Source organism: Lissotriton helveticus, chromosome 9 (assembly GCF_964261635.1).
Source record: "Lissotriton helveticus chromosome 9, aLisHel1.1, whole genome shotgun sequence".
NCBI classification, from domain to species: Eukaryota; Metazoa; Chordata; class Amphibia; order Caudata; family Salamandridae; genus Lissotriton; species Lissotriton helveticus.
In genome coordinates, this window is record NC_136070.1 from 1,096,564,849 (window position 1) to 1,096,577,526 (window position 12,678).

At 46.7% G+C, this 12,678-nt stretch overlaps 1 protein-coding gene across 5 annotated transcripts in view; it reads right to left on the reverse strand.

The window, feature by feature from the left end:
- FAM3D (FAM3 metabolism regulating signaling molecule D) overlaps positions 1-12,678 on the reverse strand; it is a 417,220-nt gene that overhangs the window by 24,395 nt on the left and 380,147 nt on the right. The window lies entirely within an intron of this gene.

The window sequence follows — 12,678 nt, forward strand, 5'->3', positions numbered from 1 at the left end:
GACTTAGGTTAGGTACATTGGGGTAGGCATAAATTAGGAGCATTAGTTGAGTATTTTAGCCTGTGTATTTTTGTATGTATTTTTATATGCCTTAAAAACCATACAATGCTCTTACAGTATTATTTTATAATGCCATTCTCGCTGTAGGCAATATACTTTGCAGTCTGCCTAACGATTGCAGCAGTTCACTTCTCTTGCCTGAGAAAGAAGACTGTTCAATAAACCTTTTTATTGAAAACGCCCATCTCACTATTTCTCTGCAAACTCTGTAGAAACGAAGCATGCACGATTGACTGAGTGAAATACTTATCTATTGTTTCCACGACTCTGAAGATACGTTTTATTCTTGGGGAAACAAAGTTGTCATGTTTATGCGGTTGTCAGAAACGAATCCCTTCTTGTGAATTCAAGAAAGTTTCTAGTGACCTCTGAGCCAGCTGGCACTCACAATTAAGTTAAGTATATTGGATAGAGACCTAGTTGAACTCAGTCCTACGTCACATCTATAGGATATAATATTCCAATGCGCAGAGCCTATTGGAAATATAGGAACTACACTACACTAAAAGCAAAAATGGCAGAGAAAGACATGAATAATACCATATCAGAATACTAGCAGCCCGTCCCGACCTTGTCCGGGAGCAATCAGGCTTCAGGGCCCCCGCCCGCCCCGGCCCCCGCCCGCCCCGACCTTGTCCGTGGGTCCCCCGGAGTAGCAGCCCGTCCCGACCTTGGCTTCAGGGCCCCCGCCTGCCCCGACATTGTCCGTGGGTCCCCCGGAGCCTTACCTCATCCACCGCACCTCCCCGTGCTCCTGAGTTCACCGGTCCGCCGCTAGCAATCAGGCTTCAGGGCCACTGCCCCGCCCGCCCCGACATTGTCCGTGGGTCCCCAGAGTAGCAGCCCGTCCCGACCTTGCCTTCAGGGACCCCGCCCGCCCCGACATTGTCCGTGGGTCCCCCGGAGCCTTACCTCATCCTCCGCACCTCCCCGTGCTCCTGAGTTCACCGGTCCGCCGCTCCTCGCTGCTCCTCCCCGCCTGTCCGCCGCTCCTCTCGGCTCCTCCCAGCCTGTCCGCAGCTCCTCACCGCTCCTCCCCGCCTGTCCGCCGCTCCTCCCTGCACTCATATCCACCACTCCTCCTCTCGCTCCTGGACGCCACTCCTCCCCGCGCTCCTGATGTCAGCATGCACGTCGCTGCTGGCGCTACTTCCATGGGACTACTTTTTTTTTTCTCGTAATTTTTTTAAATAACTTATATTTTTTTAATTTATATAGCCTATGTCCATCTGCACAGCCTGACAATTACAACGACGTATCAGGTGTGTGGATTGGTGCTGTGGTTCCCGAGTTTACCCGCCTCAAAGGTTCAAAGTTCTTTCTTTATAATAGTAGTATAGATATTGAAAGGCATGGTCTTCTCGACGACACCCAGTTCGGGTTTCGAAAACATCACAGTACCGAACTGGCGTTGATCACATCTTCTGAAATGATTACGCAAATAGTTGACTCCGGCGACAGTGAAGCACTTATGCTACTTGACCTCGGCCGCGTTTGACATGGTGAACCATCAGAAACTCCTGGAAGTTCTGAGGGGAATTGTGTCAAAGGGAATGCCCTCACCCTACTTGAATCTTTCCTGTCAGGCAGGGAACAATTTGTGGCCCTAGATAACTTTAGATCACCCAATTTTACATTACCATGTGGTGTGCTACATGGATCTTCTCTGAGCCCAACTCTTTTTAATATTTATGTTGCACCATTGGCAAAACTGATCAGGTCCCTAGGTTTTTCAGCTGTTTCCTATGCAGACGATGCGCTGATTATCGTCTCAGTGTCAGGATCCCCCACTGACACTATGAAACAGTTCCATACTTGCCTCTGTCAGTTGGGAGAATGGATGGCTGCCAATTGTCTAAACCTTAAATCTAGTAAGACGGAGGTCTTTCTTTTTGGTGCTCACACTAACTTCTGGTCACCCGATCTCTGGCCCCTGAAGTTTGGGCCACTACCCACGCCAGTGACCAAGGTTAAGAACCTGGGGGGCATTTTCGACTCTAAACTCTCATTTGAAAACCACGTCAACCTGGTTACCTCCCTCTCTTTCTACACATACATTTTTTTAAGAAGGATCCTCCCATTCATCCCAGCTGAGCTTCGTAAATTAGTGGTCTCAGCGCTTGTCCTGTCAAGAGCCGACTACTGTAACGGGCTTTTTATCAACCATTGGAAAAAGTGCCTGTCTAAATTGCAGGTTATGCAGAATGCAGCAGCTCGGCTCTTGTTGAACATCCCAAGACACAAATCTGTGGCAAAGGTGCTCAAGGATTTACACTGGCTGCCAATAAAAAGACGAATTGAGTTTAAGGCACTATGTATTGTCTTTAAGACCACACAGGACATAGGACCAGGCTTTTTAAAACTGAATTTGCTACCCTATGTCTCAGCCCGCTGTCTTCGCTCATCCCCAGCCCACGATCTTATTGTTTCCAGGGTGAATTTTTTTTCCTGGGGGGGGGGGGAGAAGCTTTCTGGTGGGCGCAACTACTTAGTGGAACTCTCTCCCAACAAGATTGAAACAGGAAACACATCTGTTAGCTTTTAGGAAAGTGCTAAAGACTTGGCTGTTCAGTCTTTAAAGTGTACACAAACCCCCTAGCCTAAATCCTGTCTTAATGAGCAAGCGCCTTGACACCCTCAGGTGAATGCTTTGCGCTCTATAAATTGCTGTTTTATTGTATTTCATTTCATTTCAATAACATAGGCAAATACCACACACCTTTGCCCAACACAAAGATGGTGAACAATGACTGATATGTTCAGTTGGGGACATAATCATGAAGTTTCATGGGAGCTGTACGTGTGCGAGTGCTCCTGCGCAGAGGAGAAATAAACTTGGAAGACATAAGTTGAGTATGACAATTGGAGAAAGCAGGGGAAGGTACAAGAGCAATTCTACTCAGGTTCCAAATGCGCCCATCATCAAGTTTCACAGAATTAAGAAATAGCTTAATTACTTTGCGAGGAGAAGAGAACTTTGTACCTCCAGACTTCTGTGGAAATCTTACTCTCACACAACCACCTATGTTAACTAAGGTATGAGCAACAGCATGCCTCACATCAAAGTTGGCTTTCCTTTTTGCTGACTTGAGATCATGCAGGGCCCTCCACTGAGGATCCTCAGGAACCTCAATGTCAGGCCCATTATCTATTGATAGGAGTGAGCTAAAATAATATTTCAAGGACTTAAGAGAGGAGTACTGATAAATCCAACAACTTGCCACTTTTGAATGTATCATAAGTAAGACAGAAAATAAGATGTAGAACTTTCTTTTCAGTGATCCAAAATCCAGCCTTCTAGCATCCTCACCTGATTAAACAGCCCTTCAAAGGCATAACCAAACTGCTTTGATGAGGTGATGTGCCCTGCATAGAGACAGAAATTATCTGATGAGGGGCACTCTGCAACTGCAAAGAACAGGACATGGGCTGGATAAATAAAACTGGGCTTCAAAGAAAGCAGGACAGTAAGGAAAGCCAGCCAGGCCTATCCGCTCTTCCTGTAAACCGTAGCCAGATGGCAGCCCCAGGCATAGAATTTACAAGAGGTCTGGAAAGGGAGTATTAAAGGAAATGAACCTCACCAGTGAGTTGGCTTATTCAATTTTTACTCCCAAGGAGAGGAATTCTCCATCTTGAATTTTAAAATACAGTGCTTTGTGGGACAAGAATATGCCAGACTTTGGGGGATGCTGTCATGCTTTTGGGTGGCCCCCTGTACCCCATTGTCAGGGTTGCCACCCTGCTTGTCACCCCAGAACATTGGATACATATGTGGGCGCTGCATAGTAGCTCAGATCTGCTGCCTGAGACTAGAAGGAGAAGAAGGACTGCTCTGCTGGAACCCAGGTCTGCCCCTGCTGCACACTTAGAACTACCGCCCCAAGGACTTTGCCTTGCTTCAAAAATGATTAAAGAGTGGACTCCCTGAAAGCAACAGGTTAACAGACCTCACCTGCACCAACTCCCGCAAGACGTTCCAGCCTAGAGTGTGTCCAGTGGGCTTTTAAGGATTTGGCCATGTGCATTGTGGGAACTGTAGTCCAAAATTCCAAGGAGAAACTCAGAGTCTCTGGACCCTTGGATTTGTGTTGTGGACACGTTGAACCCTCCAGAGGAACTTCAGGAAGAAGCTCCAGAAGTGCAGAGAAATTTGGAGCAACTTTTGGAAAAAGCTCCATAAGGTGACCGACCCGATGTCGAAAGTCAAGCCTACTACCTAGCACCATGGATGGGACTGGATTTCAGGTTCAGCACACTGAAAGCTCCGGAGCTCAAGACTTCTAGGAGTTGACTAGGTGCTCCTGCTGAACTAAGCAGTCAAAGCCACTGGGCAGCCGGCCTGCTGGAGAGGCCCGCTCAATGTTGGGAGAAAATCCTCCAGAAAGGTTTCTAAGTGCTAAGGTAAAACTTTGACCGAGGCCTCCCGCTTAGTGTATCCAACAAGGTCTCCATCACAGTCAGCCTGAAACTTTGACTTTGTCCTGGTCAAGCGCTAACAGATGTCCCAAGTTGGCGCTGTATGTTTTTAAGCATTAGAAGGTGTTTATTCTTTAAAAATTATTCTCTCTGGTTCCCAATTCTTATTTCTGGTTCCCTATATTGAATGTTTGTTACTTTGGTGTCATTTTAATCAACAGAATATTTCCTATGTTTATAAATAGGTTGTGGATTTTTATTGTGTGTTTTGTCTTGCTCATTTAATGTATTGGTGTTTTTAAATAACATTCTTCACACACCTGTCTCCTAAGTTAAACCTAATTGCTCAGAGACAGCTACCAAGGATTGAGCCAGGGGCTAATGTATTGTGATCTTGACTGGCCATTATATTGTATTGGTGGCCTTATAACTAGTGGCAGGTGCACACATACCCCTACCAACAATCCACCTTCCAACAGTAAGTAGTTACCTTCCACTAGTAATAAGGCCACAATTACAATAAAAGGTCTCAATACATTATTCCCTTGCTCAACCCTTGGTTGCTCGCAAAAAGTAGGCTGCCTTAACTAAGAGACAGGTGTGTAAAGCATTAAAAAATATATATTTAATATGTAATACACAACACAGAGTAAAAATCCAACACCAATTTATAAACATAGGAAATATGTTTATGATTAAAATGACAACAAAATGACAAACATCCAATGTCGGGAACAGAGATATGATTTTTTAAAGATTAAAAGTAAAACAGCACTTAGAAGCAAATATCACTGAAAAGTTTAAACAAGGTTGCACTGGACTGGGACAAAATCCAGAGTTCAGGCCACTCACGATGTAACTCTTTGATACTTACTTCCATAAGTATTTCTTTCTGCAGGAAAGCGGTCCACAACACCAGCCAGGGGTTCAGATGCTCTGTTCTATCTCAGGCGGTCTAAGATCACACTTCCCACAATGCACCTGGTCAACTAATGGAGCTTTTTACAAAAGTTGTTCCACACTTCTCCAAACTTCTGGAATGTCTTCCCGAAGTTCCTATTGTGGGTTCAAGGTGTCCACAACACCAATCCAGGGGTCTAGAGTCTCTGAGATGGTCCTTGGGATGTTGGGACTTCAATTGCCACAATTCACATGTCCAAATCCTTAGAAGTCCATTCAACGCATTACAAGCTAGGGAATTCTTGGTGGAGATGATACAGGTGGGCCCTGTTAACCTGTAGCTGTAGCTTTTAGGGAGTCCACTCCTTAATCCATGTGAAGCCAGGCTTAGTATTTAGGGCTGTGGTTCCAGACTGTGCACCGGGTGCAGTTCTTCAGAGTTCAGTTCTTTGGGTGCCCAGTCAGGGTTCCGGTAGGGCAGTCCTTCTTCTCCTTGTTGTTTCAGGCAGCAGATCCGAGTGGCGTGGCAACTCTTCCATATGTATTCAGTATTCCAGGGTGTCAAGCAGGGGGCATCCCTGACCAATGGGATGCAGGGGGCTACCTTCAGGTCTGACCGCTTCCCCCAAAATGTGGCATATTCGTATCCATGAAAGCACTAGTCTAACTCTCGACTAGAGGGTTAGATCTGCCTAAGCCAACCCTCTAGTGTGTCTATGGTTATCTAACACTTCCCTTCCAGCACCTTCACTAATATAATTACAGGGGCTTCTGTGTGGCTAGGGGTGCAAGATATGGGGGTTAGCCTGTGCTGTCCTAAAGTGTCATTTTCCCTTTGAAGACCAGTTTGGCCACTTCACCCCAATCCTGCCTTTTGTTTCTGCAGCTGCAGTTCTCCACCGACATGAAATCATTTGTCTCTCTCGCGGGCCACTTCACACCTCATTAAGACTGCTTGACTCATTGGTCAATCAGGGGAGGGCAGCTTGAAGGCTGGATTTTGGAGGACAGAAAATAAAGTTTGAAAACCTTTTTTCTGTAATAGTTATTATAAACAGTGACAAGTTGTTAGATTTATGGCAACTATCATTTTGAGTCTTTGAATGACATTTCTAGCTCGCTCCTGTCAAAATTTATACTTAACTCCTTTGGTGCTATGAAAGGAACGGTTCCAGCCACAGCGCTCATGTGCTGAGGGCTGAACCATTCCGTACTAGCACCCACACATGGGGGAAGTGCTGGCTCTCCCCGTGGGCCACCCAGCTACACCCCTATGTAGGGATATCCCTACTGAGGATAGCAGCAGAAATGCTTCTGCTGCCAGCCTCAACCTCCCTCCTCTCCTCCTTTGGTGTTCTTATGACATCGGCATGCTACGGTGCGCCAACATCATCACATGCTGCCGGGGATGGGCTGGAAGCCATTTGCTTCCAGTACTTCCAAGGAGAGGATATTTTTGCAGCTAGGGTCTTCACCCGGGGGCGACGCGGGTTACATTGTGCATGCAGGGGGAAAGGAAAGAGTCTTTCCTTTCCCCTTGTTCCTATCTAGAGTGGATTCCTGCTCCACGAATGCGGGTGAGGCGCGATCGTGGAGTAGGAACCAACACTACTGGAAGTGTTTGATTGATTCAGATGCTCTGTCCATCACCACCCCCTTTTGTACTGCTTTTGGCCGCCATAAGTGTGGCAGGGTATGCTCAGACGTGAGTCCCTTGCTCACTTTGCCACTGGATTCAAGCAAGCCGGGCTAAAGACGGCTGGAATGCCAGAAACCGGTCCTCGGAAGCTTGTTTCCGGTCCAGGGTAGACACGGCTTGGCAGTTCGGGCTGGACTGTTCCCATGAGGCACAGGGTCAGACTGATTTGCATATAGCCGTGTCTGAACTGGGGTGGCAGAGTGGGCTAAAGAACGGTGGTGGATTAAACCCAGATCTGTTGACTGGGTGTGAGTGTTTGATTGATTCAGATGCTGCGTCCATCACCACCCCCTTTTGTGCCGCTTTTGGCCGCCATAAGTGTGGCAGGGTATGCTCAGACGTGAGTCCCTTGCTCACTTTGCCACTGGATTCAAGCAATCCGGGCTGAAGACGGCTGGAATGCCAGAAACCGGTCCTCGGAAGCTTGTTTCCGGTCCAGGGAAGACACGGCTTGGCAGTTCGGGCTGGACTGTTCCCATGAGGCACAGGGTCAGACTGATTGGCATATAGCCGTGTCTGAACTGGGGTGGCAGAGTGGGCTAAAGAACGGTGATGGATTAAACCCAGATCTTTTGACTGGGTGGGAGTGTTTGATTGATTCAGATGCTCCGTCCATCACCACCCCCTTTTGTACCGCTTTTGGCCGCCATAAGTGTGGCAGGGTATGCTCAGACGTGTGTCCCTTGCTCACTTTGCCACTGGATTCAAGCAAGCCGGGCTGAAGACGGCTGGAATGCCAGAAACCGGTCCTCGGAAGCTTGTTTCCGGTCCAGGGAAGCTGAGGCTTGGCAGTTCGGGCTGGACTGTTCCCATGAGCCACAGGGTGAGACTGATTTGCATATAGCTGTGTCTGAACTGGGGTGGCAGAGTGGGCTAAAGAATGGTGATGGATTAAACCCAGATCTTTTGACTGGGTGTGAGTGTTTGATTGATTCAGATGCTCCGTTCATCACCACCCCCTTTTGTACCGCTTTTGGCCGCCATAAGTGTGGCAGGGTATGCTCAGACGTGAGTCCCTTGCTCATTTTGCCACTGGATTCAAGCAAGACGGGCTGAAGACGGCTGGAATGCCAGAAACCGGTCCTCGGAAGCTTGTTTCCGGTCCAGGGAAGACACGGCTTGGCAGTTCGGGCTGGACTGTTCCCATGAGGCACAGGGTCAGACTGATTTGCATATAGCCGTGTCTGAACTGGGGTGGCAGAGTGGGCTAAAGAACGGTGATGGATTAAACCCAGATCTTTTGACTGGGTGTGAGTGTTTGATTGATTCAGATGCTCCGTCCATCACCACCCCTTTTGTACCGCTAGTGTGTGTGTGGCGGGGTCAAACGGGCGGGGCTTCTATGCGAGTTCACATGCCTCTTGTTTATAAAGGGTCAGAGACCGATCAGAGCAGCAGATGAGAAGAAAGCAACCTCCTGGTCACAGGAAGGACACGGGGATTGCGCTTGAGAAACTCGTGGATGCAAAGACCTCCATCAAGGATTACATCTAATTGTAGAGGTAGAAATGGGGAGGAAGCACACCTGGACCGTGCTCACTAGTTGTTTGGCCTGATTATAATATGCGACTAATTTTGAGCTTCAACTCGGGTACCTGCTTATATCTGTAAGTGTTTCCTGTTGAGGTTTAATTTTTGTGACAGGAGCATCGTGCCAGAATGAATCCTGCCTGCAAATTTATCCACAAAGATGCCACCGTGTTGTGCCATACCTCTACTCAACTGGAGTACTTTCTATTGGCTAATCAGTAAGTGCTACCTCATTGGGTAAATGTATAGTGCTTTTGCTACACTACAGCTGAGTAAAGGGCCAGAATATTTGTCTCCAGTGACCACGTGTGTCTGTAACTTTGCCACCGTGCCGAAAGGTGCCGAGGTCCCTCAAGTGAGCTGTCCATCATAGTGAGGAAAGGGCAGGAAGACATTGCATACCCTAGTGTGTGTGTGTGGCGGGGCCAAATGGGCAAGGCTTCTATGCGAGTTCACATGCCTCTTGTTTATAAAGGGTCAGAGACCGATCAGAGCAGCAGATGAGAAGAAAGCAGCCTCCTGGTCACAGGAAGTACACGGGGATTGAGCTTGAGAAACTCGTGGATGCAAAGACCTCCATGAAGGATTACATCTAATTGTAAGCGGTAGATATAGGGAGGAAGCACACCTGCCTAGCCTAGACCGTGCTCACTAGTTGTTTGGGCTGATTATTTGAGCTTTAACTCGGGCACGTGCAAACAAATCCGCCCGCGAGCAAATGTGTGAATTTTTCAGCAATTTTGCGAGATTCGCGGATCGCAAAATTGCCGAAAATTCGCAAATTCCCCGAGTGGAACGAATTTTGTGCCCATACTTAATTGCCACTTATCCGGCAGTGTGCCTGTACTGGCATTTGGCTGGTGCTGTACGTAGACTGGTGCTTGGCCTGCTGTGTGCATGGACTGACACCTGGCTGGCAATATGTGTGAGCTGGCATTTGGCTGGCAGTGTGTGAGTAGTGACTTGTCACTACACACACTGCTAGTCAAATGCTAGTTCACACACTCTGTCAGCTGCCAGCCGGTGTGATTCCTGTTTCAGTCATGTGGGCATATGAAAGTGATGGGCCCTTGAATGGCGCTGTCAGTTGATGTGAATGTTGTAATATGCTGGGCCAGCAGCTTGCGGTGTGATTGGTGTTGTGTCTGTCTTGTATGAACGGTGATGGCCAGTAAATTGGTTGGTGCCTTGTCATGGCTTTGCAGCTCACAAGCTGTGCGGCATTGGTTCCGATTTTTGACCTTTCAACTATTAACAGTATATTTCATTTTTGAGAAATCTCTTGTTAATAAGATATTATGTTCTGAACCTTCATTCACCCTTGTGCAAAATCGACACAGTATGTGTGTGTGTACTTGAGGAATAGATACAAGTGAAGTAATATTTGTCTTTTGTGTCTTTTTCGCCAGGGTGTACATTGTCTCTACATTGTCTTTCCATGTGAGTGTTGTAGTGTGCTGGGTCCATGGCTGGCGGTGTGAATGTTTTTCTGTATGTCACGTATGAAGGGTGTGTGAATTGCCTGTAATGCGGTTGATGCCTTGTCGCAGCTTTACAGCTCACGAGTTGTGAGTTTGTGGTTTCGTTTTTTACCTTTTAATAGTTAACAGTGCATTTCATTTTTGTAAAATCTCTTGTTAATAAAATATACATTTTGAACCTATCACTCACCCTTGTGCCAAATCGAACCAATATGTGTGTGCACTTGAGGAATAGATGATTGTGCAGTAATATTTGTCTTTTCTGTCTTTCTCTGCTAGGTGTACATTTTCTCTAGGATAAATCTACCAAATCTAGATATTTTCATAAAGTAGAAACCCAAGGGAGTACATGGTGGTCTGCCTCCAGTGGATCCCACCAATTTTTTTTACCAACAATGCCCTGGAAACATAAAAAATGTGACTAAAATCACACATTTTCCTTGCATGACTGTGCCATATTCTTCCAGAATCAATATGAAACCACACATTTCCTACCAACCAGTGTTCCCACAGGTCTGCTGATTTAAATGCTACCTCACTTGTGTGGGTGGGCAAAGTGCCCGCAACAGGAAGGACCCAAAATGACCTGATTTTGCAAGGCCACAAAGCGTTTTCATTGAATCAACCACAAGGGGCCACTGCACTCCAGCTGAAGAGCATACAGCTCCAGCTTGGAGCGCTTTAAAAACATGTGGAATGCTCCCTGGGGTCATGGATTCAATGACCCAGCAGACGTACAGTCTTTTTTTCTATATTGCTAGGAGGGTGCTGCAGCTCCAGCCCTTCACATTAACAAGGGGCACCACCAGGGAAAAAAATAATTTAAAAGCCCTCTCAGGGCATTATGGGAAACTAAAAATGAGTGGGTCCTGCCACTCAGCTTACTTTATTTACACTTTGGGCTGTGTGGGGAACTCATTACTGCTGGCTCCCCAGCCACCACCCTTTATTGTGGCTGGCGGGAGATGGACATTTTACTTTTCCAGGGGGAGTCCCAATGCCCGCATCTTTTTTTATTTTGAGGCTTGCCGGCGAAGCCCCAAGACCCCTGCATGGGACTGGACATTCTTCATTTATATGGGTGCCCCGCCACCCACCAGTGGCACACTCAACCTTTTTTTCTAGTTGGGAGCCATCAGGAAGCCACATGATCCCTGCGGCCCCTGCTGGCTCCCCAGCCAGCACCCATTCTGGGTATGGTGAGAGCCAAGCTCCATTCTTTTGCTCCCACCAGGGCGGATGTAGCTTTTTTCTGTGGTTCTGTTCGGTGGGAGTAAAGTTGTGTTGTATGCTGGGGAGCAGCTTTTTTCTGTGCTTTTACTTGGTGGAAGAAAAATTGTGTTAGCTACTGGGTTGACAGCAGGCAGGAAAAATTTGTAGTCCCTGCTCCCACACTCTTCCAGGCAGGGAACAACAGTGTCCCGGGGAATGGGGTCCTCGGACACTTCTCTAATTGGGCCCTGGACGATGAGGTCTCCACGACCGGAGTATGGCTTGTGGAGCCCTCATTGGCTACAACTTGCAAAATCGTCCCACTAGAGTTCATCCAGCAGCTTCTCAACAAAGACACTTTTTGCCTCAGACACTTTACCTCCTCAGACATTTTTCTTCAAAAATTCTTTTAACGATGATGGTAAGCAGAGACTGGGCCAATTCGCCTTGATTACCTTACCCTGCTCCATTGTAGTCGGCCATAGCTTTTGACTTTGCCCAGTTCTCGTCTGACTAGATATCCGCAGTTGCTGCTTTCATCATTTAGGTGCTAGTTTTCACTAAGAGATTTTTAAAATCATAACTCCGGGTCTCCTGATTAGACTAATTATCAGTTTTGTTATTTTATTCATTACAATTTTCTCCATTGTTCTAAATTGCTGTGGGATTTTTCTTGTGTTGTATTTGCACTTCATCACTTTTCAAGTACTGAATAAATACCTTACACATCACCCCTAAGTTGAGCCTGACTGTTTTTTTGCTATGCTACCAGAGGGATACGCATTGGTTAATTTGGTGACTTTGGTGACTCACTCTGACAGGATTGTGGTTGTTGCCTGAGAAGGATCTTTACCCTCCTCACTCAAAAACCCAATTTCCTCCAAATGTTAAAAGCAAAACTATGCGTACCTGAATGTAAAATGATGTTAGCTAATAAACCAGGGCTGGCTGAAGGGTCACGGTTGAAATGAGGCCAATAAGCAACAATGAACTAGTCTTTAATAAATAGTACATCAAAATGTTTTATTCTTCCTCACCAGTCATGTGATTTCTTCACTGTGAGGGAGACGCTTCAAATGGCTGCATCAATTAAAGTCACACAACCACTCCTCAGCCTTTAGTTTTGCAGGTTACCTATGGCAGACATACAATGCTTTGTAGAAATAGCCCGAGTGCAATGGCATGTCTCTTCTTTGTTAGTTTGTCCCTTGAGTAGATGCACCACTTTCTTCTCCACTCTTTTTCCCGCAGTCAACTCAATGTTAGCATTAACTGTTCAGGGAAGGATTCTATTTAAAAACAAGTACAGTAACTGTTTTTGCAAAACTAACAATGATTGGGATCGTCATTAACAATTGTTCCCATCCACTTTGTCAT